Source organism: Notolepis coatsorum (genome assembly GCF_963971535.1).
Source record: "Notolepis coatsorum genome assembly, chromosome: 4".
Lineage (NCBI taxonomy): Eukaryota > Metazoa > Chordata > Actinopteri > Aulopiformes > Paralepididae > Notolepis > Notolepis coatsorum.
Window position 1 is genome coordinate 100,012,965 of NC_140168.1, and position 15,413 is coordinate 100,028,377.

The 15,413-nt window shown below is 41.1% G+C and overlaps 1 long non-coding RNA gene across 1 annotated transcript in view; it reads left to right on the forward strand.

The window, feature by feature from the left end:
- LOC311226922 overlaps window positions 1-15,155 on the forward strand; it is a 29,690-nt gene extending 14,535 nt beyond the window's left edge. The window contains exons 3-4 of the long non-coding RNA XR_014619558.1: window positions 7,342-7,445; window positions 15,042-15,155. This is a non-coding gene — a long non-coding RNA (uncharacterized lncRNA). The remainder of the gene's footprint in view (window positions 1-7,341; window positions 7,446-15,041) is intronic.
- Window positions 15,156-15,413: the final 258 nt, after the last annotated feature.

The window sequence follows — 15,413 nt, forward strand, 5'->3', positions numbered from 1 at the left end:
AACTTGTTACATCACCCACACAAGGGCTGAGGACCCCCCCCCCCCCCTCTCTCTCACACACACACTTTGTTCAATACCCTTTTCTGTAAGTTTAGTGTATTTTACTTGTTACTGCATTGTATGTGTTTATCATGTCCTACTTGTAAAGCACTTTGGTTGGCTTTTAGTAATTGTAAATGTGCTATAAAAATAAAGCTGACTTGACACAGTCTCCCAGCTCTCTCTCTTGCCCCTTCTTCATCTCTCTCACACCCCCCTCTTTCTCTCTCTCTCACACACTCTCTTTCTAGCTTGCCCCTTCTTCATCTCTCTCACACCCCCCTCTTTCTCTCTCTCTCACACACTCTTTCTAGCTTGCCCCTTCTTCATCTCTCTCACACCCCCCTCTTTCTCTCTCTCTCACACACTCTCTTTCTAGCTTGCCCCTTCTTCATCTCTCTCACACCCCCCCTTTTCTCTCTCTCTCACACACTCTCTTTCTAGCTTGCCCCTTCTTTATCTCTCACACACACTCTCCCAGCGCTCTCTCTCACACACACACACTCTCCCAGCGCTCTCTCTCACACACACTCTCTCCCAGCGCTCTCTCACACACACACACACACTCTCCCAGCGCTCTCTCTCACACACACACTCTCCCAGCGCTCTCTCACACACACACACACACTCTCCCAGCGCTCTCTCTCTCACACACACTCTCTCCCAGCGCTCTCTCTCACACACACACACTCTCTCCCAGCGCTCTCTCTCACACACACTCTCTCCCAGCGCTCTCTCTCACACACACACACACACACTCTCCCAGCGCTCTCTCTCTCTCACACACACTCTCTCCCAGCGCTCTCTCTCACACACTCTCCCAGCGCTCTCTCTCTCTCACACACACACTCTCTCCCAGCGCTCTCTCTCACACACACACTCTCCCAGCGCTCTCTCTCACACACACACACTCTCTCCCAGCGCTCTCTCTCACACACACACTCTCCCAGCGCTCTCTCTCACACACACACTCTCCCAGCGCTCTCTCTCTCTCACACACACTCTCCCAGCTCTCTCACACTCACACACACACTCTCCCAGCTCTCTCACACTCACACACACTCTCCCAGCTCTCTCTCTCACACACACACACACACACACTTTGAGTCAGAAACATAGTATCAATGAGGGTATCAATAATTCACCTGCAGGGTTCCAGTACTGTCTCCAACTTCTGCAATTTGTCCAGCTCAGCTGCTGTTGGCATTGTGACCTTGGTTGCATGTAGGGCCAGGACCTCTCTCAGTGGTTCTTGATTCCTCAGAATCCGCCTGATCATCTCCAGGGTGCTGTTCCATCTAGTTGAAACGTCTGGTGTGAGTGCCTCTTTAGATTTTCCATTTGCAACCTGCTGCTGCTCAAGCTCTGCTGCATTTGGTGCGCTGTGTCTGAAATGGCCCACTACCTTTCTGCATTTTGTCAATGCATTATCAAATGGGCTGTTTTGTAGAGACACTGTGATGGCTCGTTGGAGGAGGTGTGCTGCGCAAGGCATGTGCTCAAACGGGAGTCGGCTGGACGCTGCGATCATGTTGTATGGAAAGGCTTTTATTATAACATTTGTTGCAGTAAAATCATTATGCCTCGTTGTCATGCTGCGGTGCGCTAGTAATCACTCGTCGGCCGCGGTGAGCTGTTGTTGTTGTCGTTGAGCTGAGCTCTCGTTAAAATCAATGGAGGGCATTCAGGAATGTAAAAAAAGAATAGCGCTTGCCGATTGGTGCTAAGAACAGCAGGGCGGGTACAAGCGGTGTGACGTAATTGGCAGACTCGACTGTCAATCAAAATTATTCTGTTGCCGGCTGAATGATTGAATGAATGAAAACGTTATTAACGATTGCAGAATGGGTACAATACAGTACAGCTCAATACAACAGTGGACTGGAGGATGAAGACCAGAAAAAGACTTTAGGCTTTTTTACATAAGGGTCCTCCATTTTCAATTCATCAAAACATTTAGAGACATTACAAATATACAGTAGTTTCATAAAAATGCTAAAATCATATTGATTGATTGATTGATTTAAAACTTTATTAACATATTGCAGAATGGGTACAGTACAGCTCAATACATACAATTGTTAAGGGGATGCAGACCAGAGAGACTTTCGTCTTGTTTACATCAGGGTCCCCCATTTTCAATTAATCATATTTCATATCTAAATCATATAATATCTCATTGCTAAATATATGCAATATATAATCTATTGCTAAATATATGCAATATATAATCTAATAATCCAATAATCTAAATCTAATATATAATATAAAAATGCTAAATGCATGGGTATTTTATTTTGTCTTTAATGTTAGCTTGCAAACTCAAATACTGTCTTGGTAAGCCTCATGATGAATTGTTTGGGGAAAAAAAGAAAAACATTGTGATGTGTATCGTGTATCGCCGAAAGGTCAGAAAATATCGTGATATCATATTTAGGCCATATCGCCCAGCCCTAGTTGAAAGCCACTCACGAGATTTCTCGGAATTATTATTATTTTTTTTAGCGATCTGAAATCATATTGCATCACGCGAGCCTACCCGAGTATACACGAGCTCCGCCGGAGATCATATGTGGAAAAAAGCGCCCCCTATCGTCTTTCAGATGACATAACGGATTTTGGAATAGACTCAATGAAAATGGATGGGGAAAAAAAATCCGGTACTCCACATTTTCCAGTCCACTGATCCAGCTGGGGTTACCACAGTTCATTCTGGAGCCTCTGAGCCCCGCTGATCATGGAGTTCTACTGTATCGCGTTGGATCTATACACTTATCGAGTTTTTTTCGAATGGTGATCAGGAATTGGAATATACCAGTTGGATACCATCTGATGTCAGGTAAGGACTCTATGTTATCAGTGTTAGGATAATCAGACTAATTTTGATGAAGTTATAAGCTGTTTTGTGAAATGGGCTCTTTCGGTTTCACTGTAAAGGTCCAAGAGGAAATCAACGTGGCGATTATCCGTGCGCGGCCCGAATGTGCTTGCGTGCACGTATAATATTGATCATCTAGCGTTTATTTGAAAACGATTCATAAAAAGGCCGACGAATATCAACGTTGTGGAATATTCCAGTAAAAGACGATTTTCATAGAATGGTCCAGAATGGGCTGTTTTTATCTCAAAACGGGGTGCTTTTCTAAATGCTCTGAAACGGAAATGACGCGATAAAAAACCAATCTGCCTTGACAGCACTGACTGGAAAATAGTCTTTGATAATGCGATGGGCAGATTAGACACATAGCCATAATTTAAAACATAGATTAGGCGATATTAACGTTAACATTGGCGCCGATGGTGGCATTCAGGGGGTAAAAAGGAAAACCCGGCGTGGCACTCAAAGTGTTAAACAGATTGAATAGACACATAAAAAAAAGATTAAAAAGAATTATGAAAAATTAGAATGTTGATTTAGAATTCGAATGTCAACATTATGATCGAAGCTTCGAAGCATTCGGTACAGCCCTAAATATATATAGGCAATAAACAAATTTAATCTAAAAATATTTTTTTATAAAATAAAGCGTATACCCTATTGGTCATAATATAAGTTACAAGAAATATAGGCAATATAAAATATGACAAAGTAAACAGTATACACAAAGGTGCAGATGATGGTCTGTCTATCGGTCATAATGTGTTATAGTCCATGCAGGGCTTGGTGGTTAAGAGTCAGACATTCCTAATGGTTCTCAAGTTCTGCAGCCATTAGTTCTCCAGCTGCTGGCAGCAGTCTGTGCCCCCGGTTGTGGAGCCTGATGGCCACTGGCTTGAAGAACTGGCAGACGGGCACTAGGGCTGCACGATTAATCGTTTTTTAATCGAAATCGCGATTTGGAATAATGCAATTATCAAATCGCCAAGCTTGCAATTACATTTTTTATTTAAATTTTTTTATACCAGGAAGTCCCATTGAGATACAAGATCTCCTTTGCAAGGGAGACCTGGCCAAGATGACCGCAATAACATTTGCGATACATCACACAAGAACATAATAAATGTGCATGTATACAATATACAATACATCACATGTAAACACAAAAACACAAAGCAGAATAGTCTACATGATAGTAAAAGTGTATAATACAGGGTAATACAGTAATTTTGCAGTTGGGAACCGACTACAGAAAGCAGCAACATTCTTCTTGTAGGAAGTTATGTAATACAGATTTAAATTCACCAAGAGAGACCGGGGTGTCTAAGTGGATAATGGTCCTGTAGCCCATTCCATGCCCAAGGTGCGAAGCTTGAGAAAGCTGTTCCTAGCTAACCCTGCTCAGTACAGAGAAAACATCTGAGCTGAGTAAGGAAAGGGTGGGGGGGCTCGGGGGGGGGGGGGCATCTCTCTCTCTACTGGTTCAATTAATGTAGAAAAGTAGAAAAACGTTGCACTATAAAAACTAACTGGATAGTTGATGATAATAAACATTTAACTTCATTAGCTGAAGTATTCTAAAATCATTTAAGCCATTCTCCTTTTCTCTGTGTGTGTGTGTGCACACGTCTCATATCTGGTCTGACATCAGAGGAGTTTGATAGTATTTACTGAGGATTGCCAGATAATGTTGATATTTAAACAAAAAAAAATTATAATACAAAATAAATATACATGATCATGCAACATAAAAAAAATTGTTGTAGGAACAGTTTGGGAGAGGGAGGGGTTTTAGATTGTGTGTTGTGAAGTTTACTTCAGAGAGGGAGAGTAAAGTACAGAAAAAAAGGTACCGCGTTGGGTACCGTACCGGTATCGATTCCCAGGTAAAAAGAAACATTTTCAGACTCGGTGTCCCGAACAGACCCACCAGATGCAAGCCGCATTTTACAATAAACCTCTGTGGGGCTGCTTAAAAAAAATTATAATCGCAAATGTAATCGCAATCGCAATATCTGTCAGAAAAATCGCAATTCTATTATTTCCCAAAATCGTGCAGCCCAACGGGCACACAGACACACACGTTGTTGACCTAGTAACGTTAGTGCCAGCTTGCTTGCTGTTGCTGTGGCCTTTTTTTAAGCACTCCAGTCCTTACTGAGCGGTGTGGAGGATCTAACGTGATCCGGGGCTTGTTCAGTAGTGGTAGAAATCTGTTATCCAATTGTTGAATTATCTGTGGTGACCATACATGGCTGTTCTTTTATTTTTATTATTATTAGCCGCGACAGCCTCAGATATTAGCCCTTCATTAGCAAAATCCAGAACTAACGTTAGCTTAGCAGTGTTTCTCATCTGTTTATCTGATGTACATTATCCTAGTTTAGCTTGGCTTAGGAGTCCATGGTAAAGTTGTATTATTTACAGTTGACCAAACAATCAATCTTCTGTAGATGTCCACAATATTGCATTTAGTTGTATTGTCATTTAATTTAGTGTACTTAGTTTATTTAGTTTGTCCAACCACTTGGAAGACAAAAACATCTGATCGGCCAAAAACAACAGCTGCCTGCACCAATAACCAATTGGATGTTTTGGATCAAATGAAATGCAATATCATTAGGGATGGGTACCTTTCACATTTGAACCGGTACCTGTGAATCGATACCGGTACCCAACAGTACCTTTTTTCTGTACTTTAGTCTCAAGAAATTTAATTGACCTACCTCAGTCGTGAAAAAAAAATCCAAACTTCAAATAACTACAATTTCGACAGTTTTTGGCTTGCCATTGCTCCGACTGCTTTGTTGTTGAATCAAGTCAAATCCTAGGTAAGCATATATTGTGCGTGTGAACGTTGACATGAAAAGTAAAAAAAAAATAAAAAGTAATTTTTTTTATTTTTTTTTTGTATCTCACTTGATTCGATACTCGGTAGTACCGACGTGTTTCGGTTCGGTACCTCAAAAGTACCGAATTCGGTACCCATCCCTAAATATCATAGGCGTATATTCATAGATCAGAATAGGGCTGGGCGATATAACGATAATTATTGCGATATATTTTAATAATCGATATCGGGGGGAAAAAAATACAGAAAAATTTAAATATAGTTTTTTTTGTGTGACCTGCAACAGGGCAGTTTTAAAACCAGAGACAGTGGACAGGCTTGTCTTTCTTGCCTGCAACTTAAAGTAATGGCTTTGCTTGTGCAAATGACAATACTGACCAAATTGAGATGTATTTTTCTCTTGTCCATTTATTTTGTTTGCTTTCTAATTTAAAATACAGTTTGAAACAGTCTACACAGTAGGCTAGCAGAGCTAGTCTCCAGTCATGAGTCACGGTGCACATGTGCGGTGGTTTGTCCACCAAAAAAGCGCCAAAAGATAGAAAAGAAACTAGCAGAGCCAGAACTGTTCAACTCTCCTGGAGCCACAGCCAGCAGAGAAGCCGGTTTAATTTCGCTTTCAAACCAGCTGCAGCCTGAGAACTGGAGTGTGAGGGGATGTAACACTAACGATGACTTATCAATGACTTGTTTGCAGTCAACATTGTCGAAACGGATTGTTTTTTAATCGGTTCATATCCTTTTTATAGCATTTCGAAAAGCTATCGTTTTCTCAAATTTCAGGAAAATAGAAAGATTCCCTCATAAACGGCATTTATTGGAATATTCTCGAATACACTAGACACGTTGTCATTTGTCTGCCTATTTATGAATCGTTTTCAAATAAACGCTAGATTATCGATAGTATATGTGTACTTATGCACGCTATAGAAGCGAGCTGAGAAATCGTTTCTCTTATTTCCTCAACAGCACACACACACATATACACATACGGGACACGCTGTTATCTCAGCGAAAACAGCTCTGATTATCCTAAAACTGGTAACATAGACTCCTTACCTTAGATCAGATGTTCTCCAAAAAGATTATTCCAATTCCTGATCGCCATTCCAAATATCGATTGCGTTTATTGATTGATTATTGGCTGTTGTAAATATATATTCCAGGCTGCTTTCCATCTCGCGATCACTTCCCTGTTCATCAGATCCCTCGCCAAAGCAGGTGGTATTTTCCCATCGGAGTTCCTAGAGGGGTTGCTGTACCAACGGGAGACTCGGTTGATGAAATATGAATTCAGATCGCGAATAAAAAAAAATACGACAATTTGCGTCGTCTGCACTCAACGGGGGGCATGAAATAACGACATATGTCGTGGCTGGCACGCAAAGTGTTAAAGAAGACGTGTCCAGCCCATGGGGACATTAACGTGTGTTGTCGGGTCTTAATAAATTTGATTTGATGAATTTCAACTGAAAAATTAGATATTTGTTTTGTTAGGATGAATGAAAAATTTACTGATATTTCTTTCCTTACTTTCCCCCAAAATTTGTCTGAATATGACCACCCCTCATAGCCTCTCACACCTTGGTTTGAGATAACTGTCTGTCTGTTTGGTGGACTGCATGAAACCGTCACAGCTGGACCAGGAGAAGAGCTGTTTGGACTGCATGGAAACAAGTATGGAAATGTTTAATCTGTAAACATTATGATGACTTTATAAATGTTGACTTTAATCTGTAAACATTATGACTTTAGTCTGACTTTATAAATGTTGACTTTAATCGGTAAACATGACTTTATAAGTGTTGACTTTAACTGGTTCAGGGCCAACCACGTATATATATGTGTTTGGGAGCCGACCTTTGAAGGCCAACCATCCAATCGTTTTTGCTTTTATTCCATTTTAATATCCTGGATGTTGTCACAGAGCTGTATTTTGGCTGGGAAAGGCATATTGGGACTCCGAAAGTGCAGTACTGGCCAGATCCTGGTATTGGCACTGTCTCGAGAATGCAGTTTCCCCTGTTGCAGACCGGGTGTCACTTTTTTTTCGCTCCGGGTTAGCTTTGCTGTTAGCCTGAAGCTATGGCTTCACCAGATCACCTGGAATACTTTTTGCGACTCCAAATTCAGTATGCAGTAAAGGAATATAGCATCAGCCAATGGACATATCGATCTACCAGATGGCGATCAAATAACTGGGAAATTATTTTTGGAATCCAACCGGCCACAGGTAAGATGCATCATGCAGTCATGGTGGAACATGATACCGATCATATGCATTTTTATTTGAACTCTAGCGCGTGTATGGCCGAAACGCCAATCGTTTTACCGTTATTAGCTTAGCGCCCTATAGCAGGAATTATACCAGACCATTCCGATATAACGTTCATATTCACGACGCTATAAAACGGGAACGTATTGATGAAAATTTTTTTTCTTTATGGCATATTGAAGGGAAGGTTTATACTGTCAATTGACAATGGACACATAGCAATACTATAAAATATAGATTTAGCTCTACAAACAACCTCACGCACAGTGAAACGTAATGAAAAGCTGGCCTCCTAGAGTGGGCCCGTCTAATCCCAATGGCCCCGAATGTGTTAATCTGTAAACATTATCCCTTTATAAATGTTGACTTTAATCTGTAAACATTATGACTTTAGTCTGACTTTATAAATGTTGACTTTAATCTGTAAACATGACTTTATTTTGACTTTATAAATGTTGACTTTAATCTCATTAACATTATTTATATTATAATAAAACACAAGATACTTGTGCCCTAACGATAAGGATAAACACTCAATGAAGAAACCAAATGGCCGTCACAACCCAGCATGCAGATAGATGGGCAGCAAGAGCCAGCATATCACCAGGGTTATCAAGTGGGCACACCCCCCTTCACTGGTGTTTCTTCAAGTTAGGCCCACGACACCTCTGGAAGGCTCAACAAAAGCAGCAAGAGACCAGGGTTATCAAGTGGGCACCCCCCTTCACTGGTGTTTCTTCAAGTTAGGCCCCTAACCTCGGGCTCAGCGGTTAGTTCCAGCGTCCCAGAACCACCCCCTCCATGCCAGCTCCACTTTTCCCACATGCCGAAACTCCCTATGTTATTCTATGTCAAAAATACTATTCCTACAATATTACACATGAAACGGCAACAATAGAGAAGAAAAGGAATACTCGTACCCTTTGTTTACGTTGGCCCCCAGCTGACATTATTTCTCCTCAAACAAATCCACTGACATCTCATTTACCACTTTTTGCAAGCTCCGCCCACAAATCCCCAACTCTCCCAATAATGATGAAGTTGATCGTGCTATAAATCATCTGCATCATACTTCCACCTGACAAACCCTAGCTTTACATCCTCACTGTTCAGTTTCTGCTGCCAAGTCTGCATATCGAAGCTATCATTCCCTCCAGGTAACACACAACGCCATGGTTCTTCAGATACTGGTTGATTTATTTTCTCTTCAATAATCTTCAATCCAGATGTCAAACTGTACAAAAGGTATATACACAATGTAACATACATAAATAATACATCTGTAGACAGTGGCATGCCAATATGTTATATACATGATGCTAATAAAAGTAAGACGGACCTCGCTGGCCGCACATAACCGTAAGGGAATGAGCTTATGAGTCCACTTGAGGAAAACAAAAACTCCACAAAAACACAATAAAAAACGATCATCAAATGATATAATTAGTGTCACATCTTCATGCATCTTCCTCTCAAACCAGAGTTGAGCCAAACAAATTATTCTGAACCAAATAAAAAATATAAATGTTGGAAAAAAGCAAATGTAAACAATTCCACATGTTTCAGTGCATGACATCTCAGGCAGTCAAGTATGTCCTTAAGTGTTCTTCTTTGGGAGGTTTTTCTTCAAAAAAACCAACTGATCGACATGCTCAGCAGACAAACAGCTGCGTTCTGAACGGACAATGTCACCTGCAGTGCTAAAAACACGCTCAGAAGGTAGTACCAGGAATGCAGAGGTATGTTTTGGCAAGGTTTGCCAGGAGAGGAAGCTCAGTCTGCTGGCTTTTCCACCACTCTAACACATTACCTCCGAGGGCCAAAGATGCAGTCTCTTTATACTTAGCAGCTTCAGCCTGGGCTCGCTCTCTGGAGGACTTGGTCTGACGAGGGTCCACATCGCAGAAGGTGTCACCAAACCATTGTTCAATTGCCTTTGACTTCTTGGAAGCGGGAACGTATTCTGAAATGACACAGAAAGACAAAATATCTCTTTCAAACACTTGTTAGCTGATTATAAAAGGGGAACTTCACTGAACAAATTAAAAGTTCCCCTTTATTTAACTAATTTACATGTTTATAACATTGAGTCAATAACACTTTCCACAAAAAGGAAACCTACACACGCACGCACACACACACACACACACACCTTGTGCAGTGGCTTGAGCCTGAGACGTCCCCGGCACTTCATCAGAAGGTTGGTCATCAGATGCGTGAGGAGGTGTACTCGGCTCCACCCGCACCTGCACCGCTGTCATTCTGTAGAGACACACACACACACACACAAATATTAAATATAATCATTACAACACTAAATAAAGTAATGAATAATACATCCATTATGAATAGTGTTTGCATTTCTAAAACACAAATAGACAAAATAATATGATCTTAAGTAATGAATAATACATCCATTATGAATAGTGTTTGCATTTCTAAAACACAAATAGACAAAATAATATGATCTTACTTTCTGGTCCCACAGCTCTGCAGCCTCATGGATGACACCCTGGAATGTTGCAGCTCTCTCTGCCTCACTTAGAAATGGCAGCTTTTTGAATCTTGGGTCCAAGGCAGATGCTCTCTGCAGGACTTCATGCAAGCCCACATACCGCTCTCCAAGCTGGCCGGCCATTACCTCCTTCATCTCTGTCAGCAAGGTGGAGTCTTCCTCTGAGATGCTGAAATGCTCCAACAGTTTAGCTTTCATTGGAGCAATGACAGACAGAGTGGGCTGTTTTTCCTCACACATGATGGTGCTGGCACTTTTCACTGGTCCGAGCAGGTTGACCAAGTCCTCAGCTGTAGTGATGTCACTCTCGTTGAGTGTATGCACGTCCTTTGCACCTTTTCTTAGTTTTCTGTCCAGCAGTGTGGCGCACACTGTAGCTTGTTGCTCCAAAAAACGCTCGAGCATATCATATGAACTGTTCCAGCGTGTTATCACGTCTTGCTTTAGCTTGTGCTCTGGAAGTCCAAGCAACTTCTGCTTCTCTTTTAAAAGTGCAGTTGCCACCGTGCTGCGGTGGAAATACGAGACAACCCGTCTCACTCTGCCCAAAAGACGTGCTGCACCAGCACATTTAAGGCCTTTCTGCGTTGCCAAGTTGATAGTATGTGCAAAGCATGTTATGTGTGGCGACATATTTGCCTCTACTCCGGCTACAAGCATGTTGCTGGCATTATCCGTTACAAGCGCAGGTCTTTTGTCGCTTATATTCCACTCTGCACATTCTTCGGTCAAAACTGTGCCAATATTTGCTCCCGTGTGTGAGTCATTCAACACGCGTGTCTGGAGAACATACTTTTTCATTTGCCAGTCTTTGTCAATATGATGACAGGTCACAGCTACATATGATTCTGTGGTACATGACGTCCAACCATCTGTAGTGAGAGCGACTCGTTCTGCGTTCATTAGCTCACCTTTTATTTCGTTTCGAATAGTATTGTAGAGTGTCAGTATACACGTTTCACTGAAGTGCTTTCTCGATGGAATGGTATATCGCGGCTCCAGAGTATGGAGTAGATCACGAAAGCCGTCGTTTTCAACAACGCTGTACGGCCTCATGTCTTTGCAAATGAAATTGGTAATTGCAGCCGTGATACTCATCGCTCTTTTAGAGTTGTGATTCAGTTTCTGCGGAAAGAAACTTGTCAAGACTGGTGTTGTTGTTGACTTCGCAGCCTCTGACGCACTAGCGGCGGCATGGGGATCAATGCCATGCTTCTTCTTGAGGTGCACAGCAAGGTTTGTCGTGTTTCCCGAGTAACGAATCTCTAATTTACATTGTTTGCAGACGGCATGCGATTTGTCTGTTGTCCCGTCTTTCATCCGAAACCCAAAGTATGTCCAGACCGCTGATTTGTTTCCTTTAGGAGAGATAATATCCTCACCGTCAATGTTTTGGTTGTTAGCCATCCTGCAGCTGCTGTTGACTGTTGTGTTGGTGGTTTGATTTCCCGTTTCACGTGATGATCTCGCGCGAATCCAGCTGCCGGCGCTTTCGGTAGAGCCATATGAAATCCGTTTTATTATTTTCCAAATTCCATTTTATTTTTTCCCAAATTCCATTTTTTCCGTTTTAATATTTCAGAATTCTGTATAATGCCTTTTATGCTCATTTTACCATCAGAAATAGTGTCTAATAAGTGGGAATGAATAAATGTCCACAATTGAATAAGATATAACAGTCCATTTAATGTTTTTAAGTGCTGCAACTCAGAAATACAGTTCAATTTTACACAATATTTTTCAATTAATATTGTGACAAAATAAAAATACATATTTCAAGTGTAAACAATAGATACAGCTAGCTACTACTGACATTATCACAATGACAATGTCAGTAACCTAGCTATATCTATTATATTGTGATGAAATATAGTAATGCATAATTTAGGCACCTTTAGTTTAGTTTATTTCGTTTATAAAGGACAGTGTATAATGGCAATCGTTTGCATTAAACAAATGGATGGGTGCACTAGATTTAGCAAGAAGCTATCATTTCCATCTATAGTCCTATGTACTGTAACGTTTCATAGCTATTTAAGTTTATTTAGATTATAAAGGGCAGTGTATAATGACAATCGTTTGGATTAAACAAATGGATGGGTGCACCAGATTTAGCTAGAACTTCTAGAAGCTATCATTTCCATAGATAGTCCTATAACGTTACATAGCTATTTAAGTGTATTTAGTTTATAAAGGGCAGTGTATAATGACAATCGTTTGGATTAAACAAATGGATGGGTGCACTAGATTTAGCTAGAAGCTAAACGTCCTAACGTTATAGCTATTTAATCACAATAGTGTCGCAAGTGTTTTTGCGGGTCCAGTCCACGGAACGTTGACAGAATTAGCAAAACACCTTATCACCGGAGGCATAAAAGTCATTAGGATACTGTTCTGCTTTGAATTGAGGGCTTATTGTGGAATAGTTTAGCTTCTTGACGATGTTAACACTGAAGCACTGAAGCAGCCAGACGCTTGAGCACCGCGGCTGTGTTGTGTGTAACACGCTGTAGAGTCCCCGCCTCCCCGGTCGTGTGTGCACCAAACGTTCCACCCAAAAACTACATTTCAGTCCAGATTAGGCCAAATTCTGCAATATTCCACGTTTTGCAGTTGATTCCATTTTTATTGGTTAATTCCGCGATTCCGTCCGCGATTCCGTGAACGCGGATTTCATATGGCTCTACTTTCGGTTTCTAGATGAGACTTGCGCGCGGCGCAACAGGAAAATGAATCGATAATGATCGATCGTTTTACGTGACATCGATCCTACTTGATATTTGAAATTAGATCGATATATCGATCTGGATCGATGTATCGTCCCACCCCTAGTGAACGCTAGTGGTGAAATGGATCACCCTGCCATAATGGCTATCTCTAGTCTTTGCCATGCTGTTGTAAACTCTGTAGGGATATCTTGGAAGTATGCTTTCATCAAGTTTACAATCACGGCAGGCACCAAATAAGGCTATGCGGTACCGAGCAAAACGCATTTGCCAGGTCTAAAAATACCACCTGTAAATCTCTTTTCTCTATCTTGGCTGATTGAATCTGGTGCCATAGCATGCTTGTGTGTTCTATCCAGTGGTTCCCAAAGTGGGCCGCAAGCAGCCACGGGAGGGCCGCGAGATGATTTCCAAAAAAATAAAATCAGGCCACTGAACTTAGAAGCAGGCCAGGACAGTGTTTCTAGTTTTATTCTAAAATTCTATTCTATTGTATTCTAAAATGTGACTATATGGTTTTATATTAACTTAATAAATAAACAAAAACGAAAAATCTACTTATTTCAACGAACATTTCAAACTAAATAACAGATTATGCACATAAAACGCTGAAAACAACCGAAGCAACAATAGTTTTTTAATGAGGCTATTATTATTATTATTATTATTATTATTATTATTATTATTATTATTATTATTATTATTATTATTATTATTATTATTATTATTATCATTATTATTTTGCAACAAGTTAGCCCTCTCATAAATAGCACATATAAATGAATAACTAACTTGAACTAACTTAATAGGATTGAAGTGATATTTGGCTTAAAAAATCGGTCGCCTGGCAAAAAAAAAGAAAAGCCTGACTATGTGCATTGGGCCGCGGCTCTCTGACGCCTTATTTTCTGGGTCCCGGCCTGAAAAGTTTGGGAACCCCTGTTCTATACATCCGGCAAACCCTGGGATTCCTGCTTTCTGCACTGCTGTGTCTATTTAACAATTTCTTTCTAGGTAGTTTGCTAGCCTCTGCCAGTACAGTAAAGAAAATCTTACCTTATACATTCAGGAGGGATATAGTCAGAAACTGGCTTAACAGTGAGGACTCTTTCTCCTTGGGAATTAGGATTAATTCTGCTCTAACCCAAACGTTTGGTATAACCTGTTTGTCCCATACTACTCTCAATAACCTCCACAAGAATCCGAGTACATCAGGCGCACTTTTATAAACCCGGTGGGGGACTCCATTCAGCCCTGGGCCTTATATTCTGACTTTATACAGACGGTCCATACATATTTGGACATTGACACAATTTTCACAATTCTGGCTCTGTACAACACCATAATGGACTTCAAATGAAATCAAGGTGTGCTTCAAGTGCAGAATTTCAGCTTTAATTTCAGTCCTACAGTGTAGGAGTGCCCCAACTCAAGTAAAAGGTTATTGGTCAAGCTAACAATCCAAAGTATTTCAGCTATCCACAGTTACCCTGTTTAGTTTGGAGAACCTCAAGTTTCACTCCGTTTGTTTACATTCTCACCTCCTGACAACATATGATCAACCTCCAAGTTGTGATTGACAGCGTGATGAGGACATGTCCTCACTGTATTAAATAGGCTCATTTTGTAGCCAACCAGTATGGATTGAAAGCACTTGTGTTTTACTCTCAGTTGCAGAGTTTCACTTAATGGTGAAAAGTTATCTACTGCATCTTTATGTTTTTTACTCATATTATTATTATTATTCCTCCCTGCAGACCCCCCACAGCTCTCTGTCTGTGAAGAGGAGGTTCCCCCTGAGCAGCAGGAGAGGAGCCCCAGTCTGAGCCAGGAGGAGCCAGAGCCCCTACAAATGAAAGAGGAACAGGAGGAACTCTGGAGCAGTCAGGAGGGAGAGCACCTCCATGGTCTGCAGGAGGCTGATATCATGAAGTTGACATACAATCCTGTCCCTGTGAAGAGTGAACATGATGAAGAGAAACCTCAGTCCTCATGGTTTAACCAAACCCAGGACCCAGAGTCCCTACAGATTAAAGAGGAACAGGGTGAACTATTTCAAGATCTAGAGGAGGCTGGTGGCTCCAAGATGACCTTACACCCTGTGAAATATGAACATGATGGAGAGAATA